Source organism: Thermobia domestica, chromosome 18 (assembly GCF_964235325.1).
Source record: "Thermobia domestica chromosome 18, izTheDome1.hap1.1, whole genome shotgun sequence".
Lineage (NCBI taxonomy): Eukaryota > Metazoa > Arthropoda > Insecta > Zygentoma > Lepismatidae > Thermobia > Thermobia domestica.
In genome coordinates this window covers 109595465-109607426 of record NC_137471.1, presented here as the reverse complement: position 1 = coordinate 109607426, position 11962 = coordinate 109595465, and the positions used below count along the sequence as shown (strand labels likewise).

The following is an 11962-nucleotide window of genomic DNA, read 5'->3' as shown; positions in this document are numbered from 1 at the left end:
GAAATTTAGGAAAGTTTTCTGATCCGCTCTGTTCATGATGTCATTGGGGCATAGTAATGAACAATAATAAATGTCGAGAACATATTGAACAGAGTAATTTCAGCCAAGCCAACGCAAGAGAGAAACATGAGTGCTTTAAGAATGTTGGAAATTCCTTTGTCTAGCATGAAGTACATGAGAATATGTGGTATGAGGTTTTCTTCCATTGCTGAGAATCTGGGCTCGACTGTCCTGTCCTCTGGGTAATATGAGCCCGATGTACGCAAATATCAAAAAAATGTAGCTAGCGACAATACAAAAGGTAATGATCTTATAATTAATAATGTAGTGGGAACTAAGCACATCGCTGTTTGGAGTATTCTAAAGTTAGTGTGACTTCCTATGGGCTTCAATTACGATCGACGACTACACATACTAATTAATCGAATAGCAGCGAGAATTTCGAATGACACTAAGCAACTATCTCAGACACTTTTGATGAGTCTGTATATCGAAAACAATTCATTTCAATCATAAATCTCCTCTATAAAGGGGTTTGTGGCCCTCATAAGGGCCGATTTGTATGAGATATAGGTCTTACATTTATGCCTTCTTCTCAGTTTTCTTGGGCAGAAGTACAGCTTGAATGTTGGGCAAAACACCACCCTGAGCGATTGTAACTCCAGACAACAACTTGTTTAATTCCTCGTCGTTACGGATAGCTAACTGCAGATGACGTGGAATAATCCTAGTCTTCTTGTTGTCACGAGCAGCGTTGCCTGCCAACTCAAGAACTTCAGCTGCCAGGTATTCCATGACTGCAGCCAAATACACGGGAGCGCCAGCACCAACTCGTTCGGCATAGTTACCCTTTCGCAAAAGACGATGGATTCTGCCTACTGGGAATTGAAGGCCAGCCCTGCTGGAGCGGGACTTGCTCTTTCCCTTGACTTTTCCACCTTTGCCGCGACCAGACATTGTTCAATATTCTTTCGTAATAAGATGAGAGGAAAAATTGCGGCCTCCAGGTTCCAGGTTCCAGGTTAATCTTGACAATTTATCGGTACTGAGTTCCGGGCTACCTAAAGCCCCTGCCTCGTATTTGTGATGAAAAAGGAGTATTTGATGTGCATCCCCATGAGTGACAGCCGAATCAGCCACTGTCGCTGATTACTGCGGGTATTTGTGATCTACTGCTGAGGTAGTTGAATTTAGCCTCTTGGAGAAGTTGTGGTAACTTCTGAAGTATATGGATGTAGCCTGAAAAGCTGGCTTTCACGTAGAAACTTCAACAACGTCTGGGGCTGCAGGCTGTATGGAGAGTTGACGCTGGGAGCAATTCTGAGTTCTGAGTGGTTGATAGCTTAGCCAATGAGGCGGCCTGGAGTGGCCCTCATAAGGGTGTGGTCCTGTACATGTGCTGGTCTTGGATTATGAGAAAATCTCGGAGATTATATCGATTAAGATGGTCAGCTTTGGAAGCATGTCTTGTTCAGTTTTTAACTTGGGCACTTGACGTCTCAGGATGGACACTATTCTTGAGAGATCGAGATCTTGTAAGAGGTGCAAGAGTTCCTTGATGGAGGCAGTGGTGTCTTGAACGGGTGAATGAGTGGGCTCCTCAGATCGGGGGAGAGAGGGCCAGGTCTTCTTGTCATCTTTGTTGAGGTTCGGTCCAAGCGGTGGCGTGGACTTCTGGGCATCTTTGTTGGCTGGGGTGACAGTCAGTTGTTTCTTGCCTTTGAGAAGGCTCTGAATTCGGGGGCAGCCAGAGAAATTCGCTGGGTGCTCCCCGGCACAATTCACACATTTAGCTGCGGTGTTGCGGTCTTGTTTGGTACAGGCATACGTCCAGTGGTCACCGGCGCACTTTACACATCTTGGATTAGCCTGGCACGTACTCTGGCCGTGGCCAAAACGCTGACATTTGTAGCATTGGAGATATTGCTTAGACTGATAGGCTTCAACTCGTACTTTGCAGTGTAGGAGGAGGTCTTCTTTGAAAATATTAGACGCTCTGAGCGTTTTCCTCAGTGTTACTAGAAAAAGGGGGAGAGGGAGCTTCCCCTTGTTAGATGATTTATCTCGAGTTGTCAATTGGGTAACTGATAGGATAGGATAGTCCTTGTCCTGAAGAGTGCGACGGATGTCTTGAATGCTGGTATCAGTGGGCAGGTTGCGGATCACTGCCTTGATTATATCCTGCTTCTTGCGAAGTTCAGTGGCATATTGGAGTCTTTGGTTGATACAGATGTCCTGTATAGCAGTGTAATCTTCTTGTGATCGACATTTGATTTTGATGAATCCCTTCATGAGTTGAAAGGTTGGCGTTTCCTTGCATCTTTCCTGCATCTTAGCTAATAGTTCATAGCCCTTTTGGTACGGGCAGTCATAGACATATAGCCAATTGGTGGAGAGGACTGCTGTGGTCTCCATTGGTTCCTCTTTTTCTTCCTTTCCGTCTCTGGTAAGAGCCGCATACTTGTTGGATGTGTCGACCGGTGAGGGAGATAGTGCACGTGGCTTGCATGTCTTCTTCGGGGGTCGAAAATCATCTGTTAGTGATGCCAAGCTCTCTTGGGAGGCGTGCAATGAGGCACTGGGGGTGGTGCTCGCAGACTCAGTGCGAAGATGGGCCAATACATCTGCTTGAGTAGCTGATGGTGCTTGAGTAGAGGTGGAAGCTGGAGAGAGATGCTTCAGTGGTGGCGGAATTGCTCCGTAGACGGCTCGGTGATGTTGCATGAGGTGGGGGCCGGAACACCAGCCGCACGTCACTTTACGTTCCATGATGCTAGTTGTGTCTAGTGAGACAGGGTCTTGAGGTATTGTGATGCGAAAGGTTTTATATTCACCTTTACCATTTCGTAAACTGACTAATTTCTGTGATTCAGACATAGTCGAACAGACGAGTAATATGTTCCTGCTCTCGTGGTTTCCCAACGATGTCTATGCGGCGGCCTCCCATGAATCAAGTCAGTTTTGTTACTACTTCAAGCGTGCACCCGAGTGCATCAAATGAAAAGCAAGGCAGTTGGCGCGAATTGAAACACGTACTGTAATTTAAATGAAGTCGATATACCAAAACCTCAGGACTTTCCCCCTCTTCAGAAGGGAACCCCACCAGAATTTACACCCAAGAAGCATCCACAATCTTCCTATGCAGAGAAAGCAAGCTCTTCATTCAAGACTTCACAAACTACATCACCCCCGCCTACTGAAGACTCAGCTGTTAGTTGGCACGACCTATTACAATTATTTCAAGATCTCCAGTTACCAAAACTTCTACAAGCAGTGCAAAAAAGATTTAGTGATATTAAAACAGCTCCAGATGTTTTCACAAAGCTAATTATCTTTTGTGAAATTCTTGAGGAACTTCAAGACTGATGAAATAGCAATTAACATACAGGACCAAAACCCTTTTCAGAGCCACTGTACTGGCTAACTTCCATTGGCCCTTCACCAACAACCAATCACAGGCAGCCCTCTCCTTAAATCAACCAATATCTTCCTTCACCAGCTTTTCCTTCACTTTAACAAAACTTCGGATCTTCAATCAAGACTTCAATGAGCCGGCGACGGTCTCCGGCCATTATCAGTTCTACGTTGTGCATCTACTCAATTCAAAATCTACTTCAAATGCGAGGCAGGGGACTTCCACTAGTCCCGGAACTCAACCACTCAATCAACCCGTCAATTATAACTTGGCAAACTTGGCGGACACATCTAATTTTGCTGAACGAGTGAGTCATCATGCCACCAAAAACTAGCGGAAAGGCTGCAAAGAAGGCTGGTAAAGCCCAAAAGAATATCTCCAAGGGAGATAAGAAGAAGAAGAGGAGGAGGAAGGAGAGCTATGCCATTTACATCTACAAAGTTTTGAAGCAAGTGCATCCTGACACTGGCATATCTAGCAAAGCTATGAGTATCATGAACAGCTTTGTTAATGACATCTTCGAGCGTATTGCTGCTGAAGCTTCTCGTTTGGCCCATTACAATAAGCGGTCAACTATCACCAGCCGGGAAATCCAAACAGCTGTGCGCCTTCTTTTGCCTGGTGAACTTGCCAAGCACGCTGTAAGTGAGGGTACGAAGGCTGTTACCAAGTACACAAGCTCTAAGTAAAAATCTTCTTCAAGATTTTTCATTTCAAACGGTCCTTGTCAGGACCAACACATTATTCGAAAGAGTTAAATCACGAAATTTGCTTCATTCTGTTATGTAGAAACACCTTGAAATCCAATTTCTATATGCTGTTAGTAAAAAAGTAAAGCACATAGCGGAGATGTGTCGTGCTTGTATACGAAAGGCATTTACTCGCCGGAGATCTACACTTAGTCATAATAATTTACTTTTAAAAAGTGGTAATACATTCCGTGTTAAGTATAGTAGTAGGTGCACACGGATCGGAAATCAGGTTATTTTAATGTGCCGTGCAAATAAACAGGCTGTTAGTGTAAGAAATAGTGGGTATAACGCTTAGAATATCGATTAATCGCTATGAAATAATGTTGATAAATTATCTCTTGAAAGTACTATAAAATTAATGTTTCTAGTATTTTCGTACTTGAAGGATAATGAAATTTGAAAAAGAGATGCCAACAGCACCTGGTGTTCCCAGGCGGTCACCCATCCAAGTACTGACCAGGCCCGATGCTGCTTGACTTCGGTGATCGGACGAGAACCGGTATATTCAGCATGGTATGGCCGTTGGCGAATGCATATGGCTTCGAGTGAGTTATTGTAGCTACGTAGGTTTGTCGGTGAATACTCAAAAAGACCAGCGCGTGCAAAGCGTTGCTAATTGTTTTAAGTAATGCATGATTACGAAATTATCGTGGTGAACGATGTGAGAATATTCGTCTTTGTGAAAAACAAAATTAGAAAAAGTATACCAACAGCACCTGGTGTTCCCAGGCGGTCACCCATCCAAGTACTGACCAGGCCCGATGCTGCTTGACTTCGGTGATCGGACGAGAACCGGTATATTCAGCATGGTATGGCCGTTGGCAACTACCTTTTCTTCAATGTCCTGTTAAGGAAGTATGTTTTAAGTAAGAATTGACATTATTAACTATAAAGGCAAGCATATTAACGTCGTTAACATTACTTGGAATATACTAATATTCGAATAAATATTTGAATGTTCGAATGATGAGTGATTCGGATGTTCATAGTGCCACTGTGTCCTATCGAGTTTACTATCACGAACCACGTATGAAATTGTATATAAATAAATAAAAATAAATCCTTTATTAAGTATTGATTACAGGAAAAAGGCAAACTTACATTCTTTAATGTACACAATGAAATGTATGAAAGATATTTTTAAGATATGTTTCACTTACCCTTTATAACGCAAGGTAGTTTTCAGTGTAGCATCCTCTTCAGCTGCGAGATAACGTAAGGCAGATGATCATTCAGTCGTGAAGCACTAAAATGTAATATACATTTTAACTATTATCGATAAGAATTATTTACTGCAGGGATGCAAATAAAGTGAGGCAAATTAGTAAATAAAAACCGATACTGTAACTGATAATGTAATTACGTATCTGTATTAGTTGTATATACAGTAATCGCACGATTATCCGCGGAGTTGGATGTTGGCATAATCGCGCATAATCAGCAGTATGAGCAGAAAAGGGAAATGAAATGAAATCTTTAGATTTACGTCCCATACTTATACCGGTTACGCTAAAGGAGACGGTGATGATGAGTACTGAATGAAGAAAGTGGGAGGAAACGGGAGAAACCCGAGAAAACCCATGAGCACGGTCTTTATGCACGACAAAGTTCACACGGCACGAGCTGGGATTGAACCAGGGACCCCAAGCACCGGAGGCCAAAAAAGGGACAAAAAGTCTTTCGTGCAACTTTCGTTTTCGGTAAAAAGTTTACACATAATTTAGAAAGAGTAGTTTTCTGGTCTTTTTATTTCACAAGTTGGTTCATGTCTATATTTTTTACATGCATAAAAAATTTTTCAACTCCCTTGCTTATTTCCTGTTAAAGACCTCTACCTCTGATTGTATTTTTTGCACATATTCTTATTGTTTTCAGACAACATTTCTAAAAGCGTAATTTATCGTCAGCAAGAAAAGAAAAGGAAAGCCTCGGATAGTGGAATGTGTACTGTATATATATATATATATATATATATATATATATATATATATATATATATATATATATATATACGTATTAGTATATAGTTTTATTTTATACGTCTCCTATTATTACACAATGTGCAGATATTGTGAAAGCGCAAGTAAATATGTATAACTCCCCGTTCTGCACTTAATAACTTGAAAGAAGTTCGGGGAAGGTAGTGTAACAGAAAGTGCAAACACAAATGAGGGTTTACAGGCATTTAATATTATTCCGTAGTAGTATGATTTTTTGTAAAAAAAAAAAAATATATATATATATATATATATATATATATATATATATATATATATATATATATATATATATAAACATACATATTCAATGATATAGTAAGAGGTTAGCAGCACTGATAGAACTGCAGAAAGTACAAAACCGTTAATAAGAAAGAGAGAGAGATGGTGGCCGCTTTTGTGCTTTTCATTGGCTAATTCCGAATTGCGCGCGAATACGTACGAGATTTCTTTCTTTTTCCTCTTCGCAGCCCAGATGTTGCCAATTAGAAGTTTTTAGTACTACATTTGTATGAAAATGTTGCCTTTAAGAAATGTGGTTTGCATACAGAGAAAAGAGCAAAATGAATATTTACCTTAGTGGGCATGAAAAAAGACGAAACATTTTGCAAGATGGACACACGAACTTCCTTAATGCAGGCGTTCAGTACATTATTGTAAAGAAAAAAGCACTAAAAAGAATTACTTCAATATCCCTAGCAACATTCAACAATTCATAGAGAAAAATCTTTATTTTGAGAACAATGGAAAACTATGTAATTGTAGATAACTACTAAATTTAATGATTAAGGAAAACGTTTAGGCCCGGCCCTTCAGAAAGAAAGTGCACAGAATTTTCTCTCATGGAAGCAATTGCAAAATCAACATTTTGTTTGCAGTTATAATTAGAGGATCTATATACAGGGTGTTCGAAAAAGAATGTATCCTCTTGAAAGAAAATATTCTCTGGGCCCCTAATCCTTTATATACCGAAAGGAAGTTTGTATAGCATTTTTTCTTACCTTCGTTAGAAGAATTGAAAGTGACTACTATCGTGACACGGGAGATATTTGATCGATAGTCGAATTACTCCCATACTCGAATGAACACGTCTCTTGTAAGGAGAGGAAAGGCTTCTGTGATCCGCTATCGCAGCTGTGTCATATCTGCAGAGAATGTTAGGACACAAACGTGATCTTTGAGAGCCTCGTGAAAAGAAGTCGCATAGTATCATGTGTGGAGACATCGGGGCCATCTGAAGAACGCTTCATCATTAGGACCAAGGGCGAGTTACGAAACACTCTGGGATATATTTATTAACATAACTTCTCGTCATTCTGCAAGTGTGGTGGAGCTCCATCCTATTGGAAAAGGAAACCTCGGGAGCCCTCTTCATGTGTAGGTATCGTTCACATGTGAAGCATGTGAAGATAGATTACTGTACTATCGTGTACCTAAAATCATTTTCTACGAATACGAACATGTCTACACTGAAGGCAGTGCAGCTCTTTTTCTCTTTTTTTTGGTCATGTATTGTAACGCGGGGCAATGCACACAATAACATGTAATGTTGTGTATCATCATAAAGGGCCAGGGCGATGATTGGATCTTGATGGACGTGGAGAACTGATAGGTGATGTGAGTGGTATTGTGATCTATGGTTGTATGTTTACTGATGAATGCATAAGGAGAGGTGAAGGGGTTGCCTTTTTTTTATGTCGATCGGGAGGGAAGCGATTGGGAAACTTTTGACTTTGTTTTTCAACCGAATATATTGATTGAATAGGTCGCCGACAATTTTACGGGGCGTCAAGTCGTTGCCTTTTTCATGTCGATCGCGAGCGAAGCGAGCGCGAAATTTTTGACTTTTTTTTTTTTTACCCACAATATTTATTCAATCGGTCGCCAACACTTTTAGGGGTGCGTCACGTCCTCTTTTCTCTGCTGATCGCGAGCGAAGCGAGCGCGAAATTTTGACCTTTTTTTCTCTTTTTAATTCTTTTTTTTTCTTTAAGAAAAAATATTGATTTCATAGGTCGCCAACATTTTTACGGGATGCAACATCGTTTATTTGTTTTTGCAACCGTCTTTCTATCTTGAGCCCCCGCCAAGTTAACTTTATGGTGGACAAAAACTATGTGCGGTGGGTTACCGCGGGGTTCTCCCGTTTCCTCCCACTTTCTTCATTCCACCACCATTTCAATCATTTCTCATAATCAGCGCCTCTTTTAGCCTAAGCGGCATAACGTGGGACGTAAAACAAAGATTTCCTTTAGTTGCTTTCTGTCTTGATTACGAGCGCGAAATTTTTTACTTTTTTTTTCTTTCTTTTGATATTATTCATTTAATAGGACGGCAACACCTTTACGGGCCGCCGCGTCGTCGTTTACACTTCTTCAGCCCATATTCTTTCTGCTTGTTCGTTTTCCGGCATCTTGTTATCACCGCCCGCGGCAATGCCTATGTCTTTCATCGCTTTTTGAAGCAAATCTTTAATAAATATGCACTCTCACATTTCTACTAATATGCATACCACAGTGGATAGACTGTAACTAGGAAAGCAGAAGCCTGCATATCATATTATTTAACAGTTGAAAGTGAACTGCCATTTTAAGTTTGATTTTGATCAGATGAGTGCAGTTCAACTCGTCGACAATTGTGAAGATTCTCGAGGTTAGGGACCATCCATTTTGTGCTTTGTAATGAAAATGGCTGCAGCCAAACTTCTCTGATCTGAATGAAACTTGGCATGATGATACATCTTGACCTGCTCTACAAGTTTATTTAGTATTTTCCGTTGCGCAGGCTTTTGCTTCTCCAGGTTCTCCCATGGAACTGAGAAACGTATTCAGTCGAACTTCTGCGGTAAGTCAGTATATCATCCTGAGAAGTTTGATCGAGATAGCAGAGGTTCGACTATTCGTTTTTCAATTCCATGTGATATTACAACACGGTGAACTAAATTTATATAGAAACACTTTGATTTTGTTTTGTTTTTTGCTAGCATTAAACTGAGAAAATGTTATTCAATAGACAGAGAACACCACTCAAAGAAAAGTACATCATAAGAATATATATATGGTTGCTGTGGTTCTCGGTTTAATTTGCTAGTTAAGAAACTTGCTCTAAATAAGTACATCTTACAGGTGAAAAACTAAGCCAGGCGATAGAATTAAATATAAAGTTATACACTTTTATTTTACGTTTACTAGTGTTGGGTTACTACTGTAAAATAAGTCAGTATATATGAAAGATAACTGTATTAGGTACTATTTTCCACCGGCGGTGTATTCTTGCATAGTGTACTTAATGTTTACAAGCGGGGCGCTACTAGTATGGATGCATGACAAGTGCTATTGAAACTCGAAAACTAACTGGTTTCCACTACCCTTGCTTATACGTATACCCGCGTCGCCTTCGCTCCTGTTCACTTTGGACGCACATTCTTGCTATCGCTCAGGCCCCCAGCTTTCTCCTGTTTTGGCTCCCTTAAATAGTATTCGTGCTTTTTATTGACCACCTGGGAAAGCACTTGTAATGATTTTACACCAGTAACTGTAAAATACATGTGTATTACTTTATTTAATTCTGTCGTCTGCAGAATTTTTTTTTTCGTACAAATATGCCTTTTCATGCAGAACACTGAATTTTGCCTGTAAATTTTTGAGAATATGCTGTGACGAAACTTGAGCACCGTTCTTCTTTTCTTTCTTATCACGAGTCTTCTTTAGCCTAATGAGCACAATCATCACACGATAACGACTATTCTTTTCATTTAACTTGTAAACAAGTTGAACTAATAATAATAATTGATGTACAAAGGAGAAGTGTCCTACATATTTGAGGTAAAAAATAAAATAAATATACTTCTACTTCATCCGTGTTTACAAAGTTAAATGTTATCGATTTACAAAAAATGGTCACCTATCCACACACTGACCAGGCTCGACACTGCTTGACCATACATATTAAAACATCGGTCCCACTGAATACACAAGTAGTAAGCACATTCACATAAAAATAATTAGGATTACAGTATATAAAATGTGTTAATTAAAATAGCAAATGCCTTACCTTATCACAGGCGATCCAAAGCCACTGCACATCATCTGCTACGCACACTATATTCCTCCAATATTTCACTCACTTCCTATATCACGCAACAGAAAATATTAATAAAATTCACTTAGCAACATTTTCATTTTTAATCAACAATACGTATAACAATTAAGAATAAAATTAATTGTGAGCACATTGTTATAATTAGAATACTGTTTTTATTCGTTTACAAATATGGGATTAATATAGAGCTGGCAGCAACAATATATACAACTCATCCTGTATGTATCGTAAATCCTAACTTGAGAAGACATCTCTGACGCAAACAATGAGACAAGAAATCAAATACTATATCCGACACATTTGGGGTTTATTGAACTTCAATGTTGGAAGATACCACCTTGTCGGTAGTACAAATGTAATATCCTTACAACACGCGGAACTTTTGCCAGGCATATCTAGGAATTTGGGAAGATTATTTGATATCCTTAATGTGCAATGTATGATTATGACGCATTGTTATGTACACGCAGACGGAACCAGGACAATCTATAGATGACATTTGCACTGTGTTTGGACAATTTGTTCGCAGAAAGTAACCGTTTTTGTCTATGAATACTTGAGAACATGGAAGGTATGAGATATACATTTTATGCGCAAATATTATAATACAAATCATTGTTAGTTTGGTGGATGCGTGAAAGAAAGAAAAGGAGTAGATTTTTGCAGACGTCCGGATATAAAGCGAGAACTGAGAATACGCATCTATAACATCTATTTTCTTTGTGTTAATGATATCGATGAACTAAACGGGGAAACTAAAATACAACTGTTTGCAGTATAATTGGAAGTATAGTCAAGTGCAGAGGCGTACTCACGGGGTGTCCACCGGGTGCAGACTCCTCGCAAAAGTTCCTAAGTGAACATACATTTGCAGACTTTCTCATTAAATGTAGTTATTAACAGGGAAAATATTGATGTATCATCAATATAAATCTGATCTTACACTTCATCTGTACTCTGTCTGTATCATGTTTTTGTGAAAAAGTAAGTGGAATATTTATCGTGTTTTCGAATGCAGAATAATAGTATATAGACGTAGTGGCTTGTAGTATTGGAACCTTGCCCCCCGAAGCTTGGATCCCTTAGAAGAAAAAAAAATGCATGCGCGCCTGGTGAAATGGTTAACGAATTCAGTTCACTCGATGAATCGACAGATAGTAATACACATTTCGACAGATCGACAGCATTCGACAGATACAGACATATGAAAGTAGCACAAGAATTAGGCGAAAGTCCGTGCGTTTTCTCAATTCACGTAGGAAACAACAGAAAATATCAACTACCATAAAATAATCCGTATATATATTTAATTTATTTGGAATAAAATAAATATAGAAACAACCTGTTCATACATAACTACGGTAAGTGCGTTAATTGCTAACGTAAGAACAAATATGAAACAAGGCACAAAATAAAAAAGAAAAATAAAGTTAAAGGGAATAAATATTTAGGCTTGATTGTCATTCGTATTAAGAAGCTGGGTAATAAAATGTTAAAATCTACAGAAAATTATGAAATTAAATCAGGATTTGAAATAAAAGTCTATACATTGGAAGTAGGCCAGGGAGTTTGCAAGGCAGATGTGTGCGACACGCGTTACTTTATAGATTCCCTTCATTGAACTATAGTAAGCAGTACGAAGATGGTACTTTGCGTATAATCACAGGAAGGATTGAAGTTAATTACCATGGTAATAT

At 39.3% G+C, this 11962-nt stretch overlaps 2 non-coding genes across 2 annotated transcripts; both read right to left on the bottom strand.

Moving 5' to 3' along the window:
- Positions 1-4575: 4575 nt before the first annotated feature.
- Positions 4576-4694, bottom strand: LOC145676233 (5S ribosomal RNA). Its single transcript, XR_014129329.1, has one exon. It is a non-coding gene; the product is annotated as a 5S ribosomal RNA (ribosomal RNA).
- Positions 4695-4871: 177 nt separating this feature from the next.
- Positions 4872-4990, bottom strand: LOC145676255 (5S ribosomal RNA). The gene has a single exon (XR_014129351.1). It is a non-coding gene; the product is annotated as a 5S ribosomal RNA (ribosomal RNA).
- Positions 4991-11962: the final 6972 nt, after the last annotated feature.